This window comes from Triturus cristatus, chromosome 7, assembly GCF_964204655.1.
Source record: "Triturus cristatus chromosome 7, aTriCri1.1, whole genome shotgun sequence".
Taxonomy (NCBI): Eukaryota; Metazoa; Chordata; class Amphibia; order Caudata; family Salamandridae; genus Triturus; species Triturus cristatus.
The window spans coordinates 1,080,383,984-1,080,396,288 of NC_140590.1; positions in this window are offsets into that span (position 1 = coordinate 1,080,383,984).

Sequence of the window (12,305 nt, forward strand, 5' to 3'; positions counted from 1 at the left end):
AAGTTTGAGTAGAAGGCAAATGCTACTTACCAGTATGCATCTGTTCTTGGCATGTAGAGCTGCAGATCTACACACTGTGCATAGATCCCCATCTGGTGTTGGGCCTGGATGTTTGCAGTTGTTTTTCTTCTTGGAAAGTCTTTGGAAGTCACAAGGTATGTGACTCCTCCTTTGGATCATACTGCGCATGGGCTTCGGCTCCATCCTCAGATTGTTTTTCGCCAGTAGGGAAATGATGGAGCGTAGTAGTAAGTAGTGAAGATGCCCATGTGTGTTGTATCTAAATAAGATAAACTGGAACAGATAAAGGTAGCCGGAGAGGCGGGTGGGCGTGTGTAGATCTGCAGCTCTACATGCCAAGAACAGATGCATACTGGTAAGTAGTATTTGCCGTTCAAGGCATATGAGCTGCAGATTACACACTGTGCATAGATTATATAGCAGGACTCGCTCCTAGCGGTGACCACCAGTATCTGTTGCAGTGGTTTGAAACAATGTTTTGAGTACAGCCGGGCCCACACTAGCTTGTTGCTTAGTTTGCACATCTACACAATAGTGTTTAGTGAAAGTGTGCGGTGTAGACCATGTAGCTGCTTAGCAGATATTATCTAAGGGAATGTTCCCTAAAAATGCCATGGAAGCCCCTATCTTACGTGTAGAGTGGGCTTGGGGGGGGGGGGGGGGCAGTTAGGGTTCATGTTGCTTTGTGGTAGCAAATCTGTATACATTTAACAATCCACCTAGCTATCCCAGCCTTGGAGATGAGGTTGCCTTTGTGTGGTGGTGAGAAAGACACGAACAGTTGTTTGGTCTTACGAAAGGGTTGAGTTCTTTCGATGTAGTAGAGTAAGGCTCGTTTGACATCTAATGTGTGGAGAGCTCTTTCTGCAATGGTCTGTGGCTGCAAGAAGAATACGGGCAGTTCCACAGATTGGTTCAGGTGAAAGGGAGAAAAGACTTTAGGGAGGAATTTTGGATTAGTGCGGAGAACCACTGTTATGGTGCATTTGCAGAAAGGGTTCTTGAATGGTGAGTGCTTGTATCTCACTGACTTTTCTGAGGGAAGTGATGGCTACAAGAAAAGCAGTTTTCCATGTTAGGAATTGAAGTTCACATTTGTGGAGAGGTTCAAAGAGAGGCCCCATTAGTCTTGTGAGAACGATGTTTAGGTTCCACACAGGTGAGGGTGGCACTCTGGGGGGGAATTATTCGTTTGAGGCCTTCCATGAAGGTTTTTAAGGCAGGTACTCTAAAGAGTGACAGATGTTGCCTGTTTTGTAGATTAGCTGCTATGGCTGCAAGGTGCAATCTAATAGATGTGTAGGCTAGATTGCATCTTTGTAGGTGTAATAAATAGCCTATGATGTGTTGAATGGACACATCTAGGGGATTGAAGTTATTGCTGTGACAATAAACAACAAAACGTTTCCACTTGGCTGCGTAGCAAGTTCTAAAGCTCTAGTGGTAGATCTTCTAGCTTCTCTAATGATGTTCATACAGTCTGGGGGAAGATTTAGATAACCGAATTCTAGAATTTCAGCAGCCAGATCGCAAGGTTGAGCTGAGCTGGGTCCTGGTGCCTGATCTCTCCATGGTTCTGGGTTAAGAGGCATGGAGAGAGGTATAACTTTTGGTGCGGTACTACAGATAGTTCCAGCAGTGTGGTGTACCACGGTTGTCTGGCCCAAGTTGGAGCTACTATGCGTATGCAAATTTGTCTGACCAGTTCATCCATATCGCATTGCCTTTGGACAATGGGTGTGGATACCTGGCGGCGAAGCTTGGGAGTTTGGCGTTTTCGTGGGTGGCGAAGAGGTCTATTTGTGGATGCCCCCACATTTGGTAGTACGGGTGAAGAACTTGTGGATGGAGTTCCCACTCGTGGATCTGTTGTGTTTGTCTGCTCAGCAGATCGGCCATAGTGTTTTGGACTCCTGGGACATGTTGGGCTAGGAGAAAGATTTTTTGTGGTATGGCCCATCTCCATATGCTCTGTGCTAGCTGAGAGAGCTGCGGAGTGTGTGTGCCTCCTTGTTTCTGTATATAGTACATGGCGGTCATGTTGTCCATGCGGACTAGGATGGCCTTGCCGGATATCTGTGTTTGAAAAGCCTTTAGTGCGAAGAATATGGCTAGTAACTCTAGATAGTTTTGTTGAGATGTCCACCTGCCCTGCATGGTGTGATGTAGTAGGTGAGCTCCCCAGCCGGAGAGCGATGCGTCCGCTGTCAGTACTATCTGAGGAACAGGCTCAAGGAACGGTCGCCCTTTGGAAAAGTTTTTGGTGGTCCACCACTGCAGAGAGCGATGGGCGCGACCATCTACCAACACCAGATCTGTCAATTGACCCTGGGCCTGGTTCAATCAATCAATCAATCAATCAATCACGGCATTTGTAAAGCGCGCTACTCACCCGGGAGGGTCTCAAGGTGCTGGGGGAAGGGGAAATGTCACTGCTCGAACAGCCAGGTCTTGAGCTGCTTCCTGAAGGAGCGATGGTCTTGGGTTCGTCGAAGGTGGGTGGGGAGGGAGTTCCAAGTCTTGGCTGCCAGGTAGGAGAAGGATCTTCCTCCGGCGGTGGCTCTGCGGATGCGTGGAACGGTGGCGAGGGCGTGGCTGGTCGATCGTAGCTGGCGGGTGGGCGTGTAGAAGGTCATGCGGTCGTTGAGGTACTTGGGGCCCAGGTCGTGGAGAGCCTTGTGTGCGTGGGCGAGGAGTCTGAACGTGATTCTCTTGCTGACGGGGTGCCAGTGCAGGTCTCTCAGGTGTCCGGTGATGTGGCTGTGTCGGGGGATGTCCAGGATGAGTCGTGCGGAGGCGTTCTGCATGCGTTGGAGTATTTTTTGAAGTTTGGCTGTGGTTCCGGCGTAGAGGGTGTTCCCGTAGTCTAGTCGGCTGGTGACGAGTGCTTGGGTGACGGTCTTCCTGGTTTCGGTGGGGATCCATCTGAAGATCTTGCGGAGCATGCGCAGGTTGTTGAAGCACGAAGATGTGACGGCGTGACTTGTCTGGTCATCGAGAGGGAGGAGTCCAGGATGAAGCCCAGGTTGCGTGCGTGGTCTGTTGGTTTGGGAGCGGTGCCCAGGGCCGGGGGCCACCAGGAGTCCTCCCAGGCAGAGGGTGATGATCCCAGGATGAGGACCTTCGTCTTGTCCGAGTTCAGTTTGAGGCGGCTGTTCCTCATCCAGTCGGCGACGTCTTTCATCCCTTCGTGTAGGTTGGCTCTGGCGGTGGTGGGGTCGTTGGTGAGGGAGAGGATCAGCTGGGTGTCGTCGGCGTAGGAGATGATGTTGAGGTTGTGTTGGCGTGCGATGGCTGCGAGGGGGCTCATGTAGACGTTGAAGAGAGTTGGACTGAGTGAAGATCCTTGTGGTACGCCGCAGATGACTTCGGTGTCCTCGGATCTGAAGGGGGGGAGGCGGACTCTCTGGGTTCTTCCGGCGAGGAACGAGATGATCCATTCCAGTGCTTTCTCTCGGATTCCAATGTTGCTGAGGCGCTTCACTAGGGTGCGGTGGCAGACAGTGTCGAACGCCGCAGAGAGGTCCAGGAGGATGAGGGCCGCTGTTTCCTCGTTGTCGATCAGGGTTCTGATGTCGTCGGTGGCTGCGATTAGCGCGGTCTCGGTACTGTGGTTGGCCCGAAACCCGGACTGCGAGGGAGCCGTTTGTCTCGAGGAAGGAGGCAAGCTGTCCGTTGACTGTCTTCTCGATGACTTTGGCCGGAAAAGGAAGGAGCGAGATGGGACAGTCGTTCTTGAGGTCGGTGGGGTCTGCCGTTGGTTTCTTCAGGAGGGCGGTCAGCTCTCCGGGAAGGTGGCGGTGTGGAAGGAGGAGTTGATGATATCCCGGAGATGGGGAGTGATGATGGCGTCGGCTTTGTTGAAGACGTGGTGTGGGCAGGGGTCGGTTGGAGATCCGGAGTTGATGGAGTTCATCGTGCGGGTGGTGTCTTCGGTGCTGATCGGGGTCCAGTTGCAGAGGGTGGTGGTGGCGGGCGTTGGTTCGGTGGTAGGGTGCGTTGTCTGTGCGTCGAAGCTGTTGTGTATGTCGGCGATCTTGCGGTGGAAGAACGAGGCGAGTGAGTTGCAGAGGTCTTGCGAGGGAGTGATGTCGTTGTATCCGGCGCTGGGGTTGGAGAACTCTTTGACAATGCTGAAGAGTTCCTTGCTGTCGTGGGCGTTGTTGTCAAGTCGTTCTTTGAGTGCTGACTTCTTGGTGGCGCGGATCAGCTGATGCTGTTTTCGGGTGGCGTGCTTGAGGGCGGTCCTGTTGTCTGTGGTCTGGTCGTACCGCCAGGCTTTCTCGAGGGTGCGGCAGTTTTTCTTGGATTCCTTGAGTTCGTTGGTGAAACAGGGGGTTTTCGTGCTGCCGGGTTTGCTGGGAGGGTTCTTTAATGGTGCGAGGTCATCGGCGCAGGCGGTCAGCCACTTGGTGAGGTTGCTAGCTGCTTCGTTGTGCTCCGTTGTGCTGGCGGGAGTGTTCTGGCTGAGGGAGGCGGTGAGCTGCTCGGCGGTGATCTTGCTCCAGCTCCGGCGGGGGGCCTGTTGCGGGTGGTGGTGGGTCGTAGTTCTTCTGAAGCTGAAGTGGACGCAGCTGTGGTCGGTCCAGTGGAGTCCGATGGCGTGGCTGAAGGAGATGTGCTTGCTGGATGAGAAGACGGGGTCAAGCGTGTGGCCGGCGTAGTGGGTGGGGGTGTTCACCAGTTGCTTGAGTCCGAGGTTGGCGAGGTTGTCCAGCAGGGCGGTGGTGTCCCTGTCGTTGTTGTTCTCCAGGTGGAAGTTGAGGTCCCCTAGGAGGATGTAGTCAGGGGAGGGCGTACGGGCTGATGAAGTCTGCGATGTCTTCGCTGAATTGTGTGCGTGGTCCCGGGGGTCTGTAGATGAGGGTGCCTCGGAGGGTGGTCTTGGGGTCAGTGTGTATCTGGAAGTGCAGGTGTTCGGCGGTGGTGAAGGTTTCGTCGGAGTTAGTCGAGATGCGGATGGTGTTCTTGTGTATGATGGCGATGCCTCCTCCCGTCTGGTTGATGCGGTCCTTCCGGGTGATCTTGTATCCGTCCGGGATGGCTGTGGCGATGTCGGGCGCTGAGGAGGCGTTCATCCAGGTTTCGGTGAGGAAGGCGACGTCAGGTGCTGTCGCGTCGAGTAGGTCCCAGAGTTCCACGGCGTGCCTGTGGACGGAGCGGGTGTTGAGCAGGATGCACTTCAGGTGGTTGCTGCTGGTGCTCGACTTGGTGGTGCAGGTCCGGTAGCAGGTGAATCAGCAGGCATGGCAGGCGAAGGGTCCGTGGGTGCGTCTCGGGGTGGCTCGGTAGCAGGCAGGGTTCTGGCCGGCATTGAGTGCGTAGAGAGTGGCGGCGTCATAGGTCCGTCGGGTAGTCTTGCATTGGCGGGGGCCAGGGGTTCCGGCACTGGGCGCGGTTCGGGCGCAGACCGGCTTGCCTTCGGCGCGCCTTCGGCGCACAATCGGCGCTCCCGCTGCGCGTCTGCGCGGTCGCCATATATGGCTAAGTGGGAGGGAGGAGCAGCTGGGAGGCGGGAGCGGGGAGGACACAAAAAAGGGGCGTGGCCGCGAGGACGACGGCAGAAACCGGAGAGCGGGGCAGACACAACAATCACCTAAAATCACAACAGTTATGCACAAAACAATTGCAAAATGCAGAGATAACAGAAAGGAACTAGAACACAGCTGGGGGACAGTGCGAGGCAGGCAGAGGGCAAAACGAGTCTGCGAGCAGCAGTAGGGCACACGAGGGGGCTCACACAGCTGGGGGCCGTGCGGCGCGGGGGTGTCCTGAGAACCGGTCACACTCACCTGCGCCGCGCGGTCGCCATTTATGGACAAGTGGGAGGGAGGAGCAACTGGGAGCGGGGAGGACACGAAAAAGGGGTGTGGCCGCGAGGACGACGGCGGAAACCGGAGAGCGGGGCAGACACAACAATCACCTAAAATCACAACAGTCATGCACAAAACAATTACAAAATGCAGAGATAACAGAAAGGAACTAGAACACAGCTGGGGGACAGTGCGAGGCAGGCAGAGGGCAAAACGAGTCTGCGAGCTAAGCACTCTCGGAGAGGACGCATCTGGAGTCATGCGTGAGGTACTATGAATATGCAAGAGGTCATCATTTCTATGAGTTGCATGAACACTCGAGCTGGAAGAAAGTGATCCGGCTGAAATTTGGCGCGTAGAGCCTGAATGCTTGCTATCCTGGCAGGACTGGGGTAGGCTAGCGCTTTTGAGGTGTCTATAGTGGCACCTAGGTATTGTTTTACGTGGGACAGTGGCAGATGGGACTTTGTGTGGTTTACTGTGAAGCCCAGTTCGTGAAGTAGCTGGATAGTGGTGTGAGTGTGTTGTACACACTGGTGGTATGAGCTGGCTTTTATTAGCCAGTCGTCTAGGTATGGGAAGACGTGGATGTGTTGTCTTCGCAGGTGTGCTGCCACGACCGCTAGGTACTTGGTATACACTCGCGGTGCTGTGGTGACTCCGTATGGGAGCACTTTGAATTAATAGTGTTGACATCCACTACAAACCTGAGAAACTTTCTAAGAGCTTAATGAACGGGAATGTGGAAATAGGCGTCCTTGAGGTCTAGGGTGGCAAGGAAGTCGTTTTGGGAGAGCAGGGGAAGTACCTGCTGGAGTGTGACCATGTGGAAATGGTCATAGTGTATTTAGTGATTTAGGGGTCTGAGGTCCAGGATTGGCCTTAGAGTGTCATCCCTTTTTGGTATGAGAAAATATAGGGAGTAAACTCCCATATTTTGTTGGTGGGCAGGAACTAGCTCTATCGCACTCTTTTGTAGGAGGGAGATTACCTCCTGCTTTAGAAGTGACAAATGTTCCTGTGATATTGAGCGTTGTTTGGGTGGAATGTTTGGGGAGGGGATAGATTTTAGTTCGAGGCAGTGTGCTTAACCGAATTATTTGTGTTACCCATTTGTCTGAGGTGATAGTAGCCCAGACGTGAAGGAAATTGTGGAGTCTGCCGCTGACTGGAGTGGGATAGTCTGGGGAAAGTGGAGGGAAGTCATTGGGTAGGGGTGGAGGCAGAGCGGGCGGTATTAGTTTTGCCTCTGCCTTTATTGTTGTTACCCCTGTAGCCACCTCTCTGGTAACCCCTAGTGAAGGTGGATTGTGTAGGGGCTTTATAGGAAGTAGAGGCGCTGTCGGAGGAGTAGCCTCTGGAGGTGCGGCGAAAGGAGCGCCTAGGAGGGTGTGACTGTAGGCTTCCATAGACTTTGCCGTATCGGTGTCCTTCATTTTCTCAAGGGAAACGTCAATGTTTGGGCCAAAGAGATGTTCTTGGTCAAAAGGGTGGTTGAGGATGGAAGCCTGCACCTCGGGTTTAAAACCCGAAATCCGTAGCCAGGCATGCCTACGGAGGAGGACGCTGGTATTAATTGCCCTCGAGGCGGTGTTAGCAACATCGAGGGCGCAGCGTATGGAGGTGTTGGGGATGGTTTTACCCTCCTGGATTAGCTCGTTGGCTCTATTCTTGTATTTGTCAGGGAGGTGTTGCATTATGGCTTCTAGCTCATCATAATGTGCCCTGTCATATCATGCTAAAAGCGCTTGGGTGTTTGCAATGCGCCATATAATGGCAGCCTGGGATGCAGTTCGCTTGCCAGAGGCATCTAGGAGTTTAGACTCTTTATCAGGTGGTGGTGCCTCGCCTGATGCCTGGGAGTTTGCACGTTTCCTTGCAGTGGAGACTACTAGGGAGTCTAGTGGTGCGGGCCCTCTGATGTAGGTGGGGTCTGTAGGGGCGGCCTTATACTTCTTTTCCATGCGAGGGTTGATGACCCTGGCTCTGACGGGGTCTTTAAAGACCTCTGGCGCGTGTTTGATAACCCCTTTAAGCATGGGCAGAGTGGAAGTGGCCCTCTGTGTAGTATCAAAAGTATCTAGGAGGAAGTCCTCCTCCACGGTGTCTGTATAGAGATCAACTCCATGGTAGTGTGCAGCCCTATAGAGCAGTTGGTTAAACCCCATAGTGTCTTCCGGGGGTGACGGTCTTGAAGGGTAAAGGTCGTCCTGCGGGACGTTAGGGACGTCTGGGATGTTGTAGTCGTCCCATGGGTCTGGGGAGCCTGTAGGAGTGGGATCCCCTGTGGGTAGGTCATGGGGTCAGTCCCCTGTGTCGTCGTACACATCATCATCATCCTCATCCGGAGAGGGTGTGGGGGAATGATGAGGTATGGGAGGCGGAGAAGATGGTAGAGGAGGAGGAGGTGAGGGTAGTCTCAAAGGGGAGGTAGCAAAGTCTCTTCTCTTTGGAGGTGGAGCTGGGGCAGGCTTGTCCAGCGGTCTCTTCTTGATGCCGAGCATCAAATGTCCAGATTTAGGGTCTTTGATAAGTGTTTTTTGGAGAGGATCGGGCCGAAATTATTCCTCTGCGAGGGGCCGATCTGTCGGCGCTGAAGGTGTCGGAGCCGAGGTTTTTTAGTCTTGGAGTCATCAGTTCGTTGTTTTGAACTGTGTGGTTTAGAAAAGTCCGGTTGTTTCCTCGGTTCAGAGATAACTTTCGGCTTCGAGGTGTGGGTGTCGATGGCTTTGGATTTTTTGCTCGGTTCCAGGGATGGTGTCGGTATCAAGGAGGTAGTGGTTGTCTTCGGCGCCGAGTGCATCGGTGTGGAGCTTGGCGCGGAGGAGGAAGAGGAAGCCAACTTCTTTTTCGGTGCCGGTGCGGAGGAGTGTTTTTCGGCACCGATGGCAGGCTGGCTCGAGCCCGAGCTGCCAGAAGGCTTGATGGGCTTCCTAACCGGGCCCGAAAGCAAGGTATGTGAAGCAGTGTCTTTGGTCGTGCCAGGGCCCGAGGGCGAAGGTATGACGAAGCCTTTTTCGATGCCGTCGAGGGTGGGGATCGATGTTAGTACTCATGCCCCTCTGTGCCGGAGTGATGTCCTCGTCATCTGAGTCGTCCGCTTCGGAGGCGCTGACGAGGCCCTCTTCGGTGTGCAGGTCCTTGGGAACAGACGCCTTCTCTGAAGATGTGGTCGGGGATTGCAGTCGACGAGTGTGCCATGGTTCTCCTCGCCGTTCGGTCCCGAATGGTCTTTTTGGACCGGAAGGATTTGCAAGCCGGACAGTCTCGTGCCTCGTGTTCTGGGGAGAGGCAGAGGTTGCACACCTCATGGAGATCGGTGTGGGGAAATTTGGACCCTCATCGATGACACTTCTTAAATGAAGTCCTTTCCATGAGCCAGGACCGGGGCTGAGGCAGGCCCGAAGGCCTGTGTCGACGACTGGAATCGAAGACGTCTAATGATGAGTCACGTCGAGTGGGGAGATCACGATCGATAACAATACCGCGGAAGGGAAGGATTGCGCACCGATTAGGAGAACTGGAAACTGTTCGGAACCGGAGCGCGAAGAACACATCCGAGTTGTTCTGGTTTCTTTGTTCTGTATTGAGATGTAATATTGCTTTGCCTCTTTCTGTGTAGCTTAGTTCTATGTGGATCATACACTATATGTCAGGATCTGGGCTCGGAGCGCCTGCCACGACTACAATTCCCAGAATGCAATGTGCATGAGTGGGAGGAGCCACGGGCTTAAAACGCCCTGAACGCGCGCACGACGTTGTGCGTAATTAACGAATCCGAAGTCTTGAGGAGCGGGACCTTGTTGTAGTGACTTTCCCGCATCCAAGTTTCACAACGGCCGGAGTATCGGCATTGGCGTCACAGGCGGCAGAGACCGCAAATTCCCAGAGAGGGGGCAGTTACCGGAGAGATTGCTAGCCGCACGAGGAAGGACCAGAGGCCTTATTATCGTTTTCTTTCGACACCGAAGAAGGAAAGGGTGTCATCAGGAGTACGAGTACATGCGAAGGCAGCGTGTAGGAGAAAGGCAAATTCTGGAGTTACCACAAACTGCAAGTATAGGTGGTGACGATTGTTGCGCGCTCAGAGAAGAGTGCTCTGTACCTTGTATTATAGTAGCTCGAAAAAAGACAGCGTCACAAACAAATGTATCTTCGTGAAAGGTCAGGATATTCCTTCCCTGGTGCGGGGGTCAACAGTTGAGCGGTGAAGTAACCGTCATAGTACTTTACTTAGCGAAGAACGAGTCTTTCATATTATGGCTAACTAGGATTCATTTTTGAGGAGTATAGGAATATACCATTGCGGCCAGGACACGTAAAGCGTCTCTCCCGACGTTGTTACACAGGAACAGCATAACAAACGATTAAGGTTCCAGGATATATGGAATGCCCTAGTGGTGGGTTCAGGATGAAAAGGAGGATACAATTCACATAGCCCCGAAATACCTTACACCTGAATTACCCGTGAAAGAAACGTCTGGTTCTCTGTTATTGTACATCGAATATATATATGGTTTCTTAAGTGCCCAAAGAATCAGGGGCTACTATGGGTTTTGTGGTCAGCATGCACCAGGGTGTGTGTTGGAGCATATGATGGAGTGTGAGCATGTGATTATGACATAAGGTAGTCAATGCAAGAACTGTTGAATTAGTAGCGAGAATTATCGAGAGTAGTAAACTGTATTGGCAGTATACTTCTGTTTTTTGTTGCATGTTAATTCTTTCTTTACAGGTTCTAATCCCCGCTGTTCCCATCCTTCCCTTCCCTCGCTTGATGGCTCCAGTCTTCCGTGCCTTTAGTGCAGGAAGTTGGTGACGTCGAGAGGTGGACCCCATATAGCGTCGCCCGAATCCTGAGGAGTATCGGAACAGGGACTGATTCTAACAGAATTACGCACCCATGTATTGAGGCTCCTCCCGGTTCGGGGGGTGAGTAAGACGCAGTATGGAAGAAGTCTTAGCTGCACTAGCCGCAGTACAGCGGGAGTTGGCGGCCTCTAGGGCCGAAACAGCGGACTTACGTGATAAGGTAGATAGGTTGTCACGGAACCCTTTTGATGTGGGAGCAAGTGGGCATCCCTTTCAAGTTAATGTATCTCCACCCATTCCTCTAGCTAATCCTGAGCGATACTTAGGTGACCCACATAAGATACAGGTGTTCTTAACTCAGATTTTGATGCACTTCTCATGTAGGCCTTCCTCATTCCCTACTAACCATTCTAGGGTGGCGTTTGCTATCTCCTACTTGGCTGGAGATGCAGCCAATTGGGCGGTGCCTTTAGTACACCATAATGATCCAGTATTATCAGATTGGGACGAGTTTCGAGCCGCTTTAGAAGGGGTGTTTGACAGGAGAACTACCACTTTTAGTGCTGACAGGGAGCTCTTGGAGTTAAAACAAGGGAGAACGGAATTAGTAACATACTTAACCACATTCAATAGATTGGTAGCGGAAGCGGCGTGGCCAGAAGAGAAGAGAATGTCTCTTTTCTATCAGGGATTATGTGACGAGTTAAAAGATGTAATAGCTCGAATTGATCCTCAGCCCAGGACCTGTGAGGCTCTCATTAGTCTGGCATTGCGGTTGGACGGTCGAATTACCGACAGAGGTGGGGATCGGTTTAGGGTAGAGAGAAGCAGAAAGGAGGCCACGGTAAGTGAGACTGTTGCGGAGCCCATGGAAGTGGGAACAGTCCGTGCTCAATTGTCAAGAACTGAAAGAGAGAGCAGACGAACACAAGGCTTGTGTATGTACTGCGGAAAGAAGGGGCACTATGTCAGGGAATGTCGGGCTAGGCCCAAAAAGCCCGGGGGCAATTACCGGAACAAAAAGGCTATAGCTACGGTGGCGGGAGTAGAAGTTCCCGTAAAGGAGGGTGGATCCTCAGAGGTAGTAGAGGTCCCCAGGTGGACGATTCCATCCCTGGACACTCAACCACAGGGTAAGACAGAAAGACATTTGGAATTGATCATGTGGTTAGAAACCAGAGTACAAACCTTTCAGATCACCGCTATGTTGGATTCAGGGGCCACGGGTAATTTTATCCATCAAGGATTAGAGGACAAATTAGCTATAAGAAAGACAAAGCACGATATCCCAGAGGAAGTATTAGCGGTTGATGGCAAGCCTCTCACCTCCGGACTGCTCATAGAACAAACCGAGACTGTCAAGTTAACATGTAGAGCGGGCACTATGAGTCACATAGACATGTTGGCCTTAAATATCATAGATGCGCCTCAGTATGAGGTTATTCTGGGAATGCCTTGGTTCAGCCTTCAAAATCCCACCATTGATTGGAGACGTAGAACCGTTCAGTTCTTCTCGGAGGACTGTCAAGAGCAAATGATGCTAGGTGGGTGTTCGGGGGCCACCGTGTTGGCTAACACGTGGGTCGCAGCCACGGCCGCAGAAAAGGATGTGGTCTTACCCAAAGAGTATTGGATCTTTTCTGATGTGTTTAGCAAAGA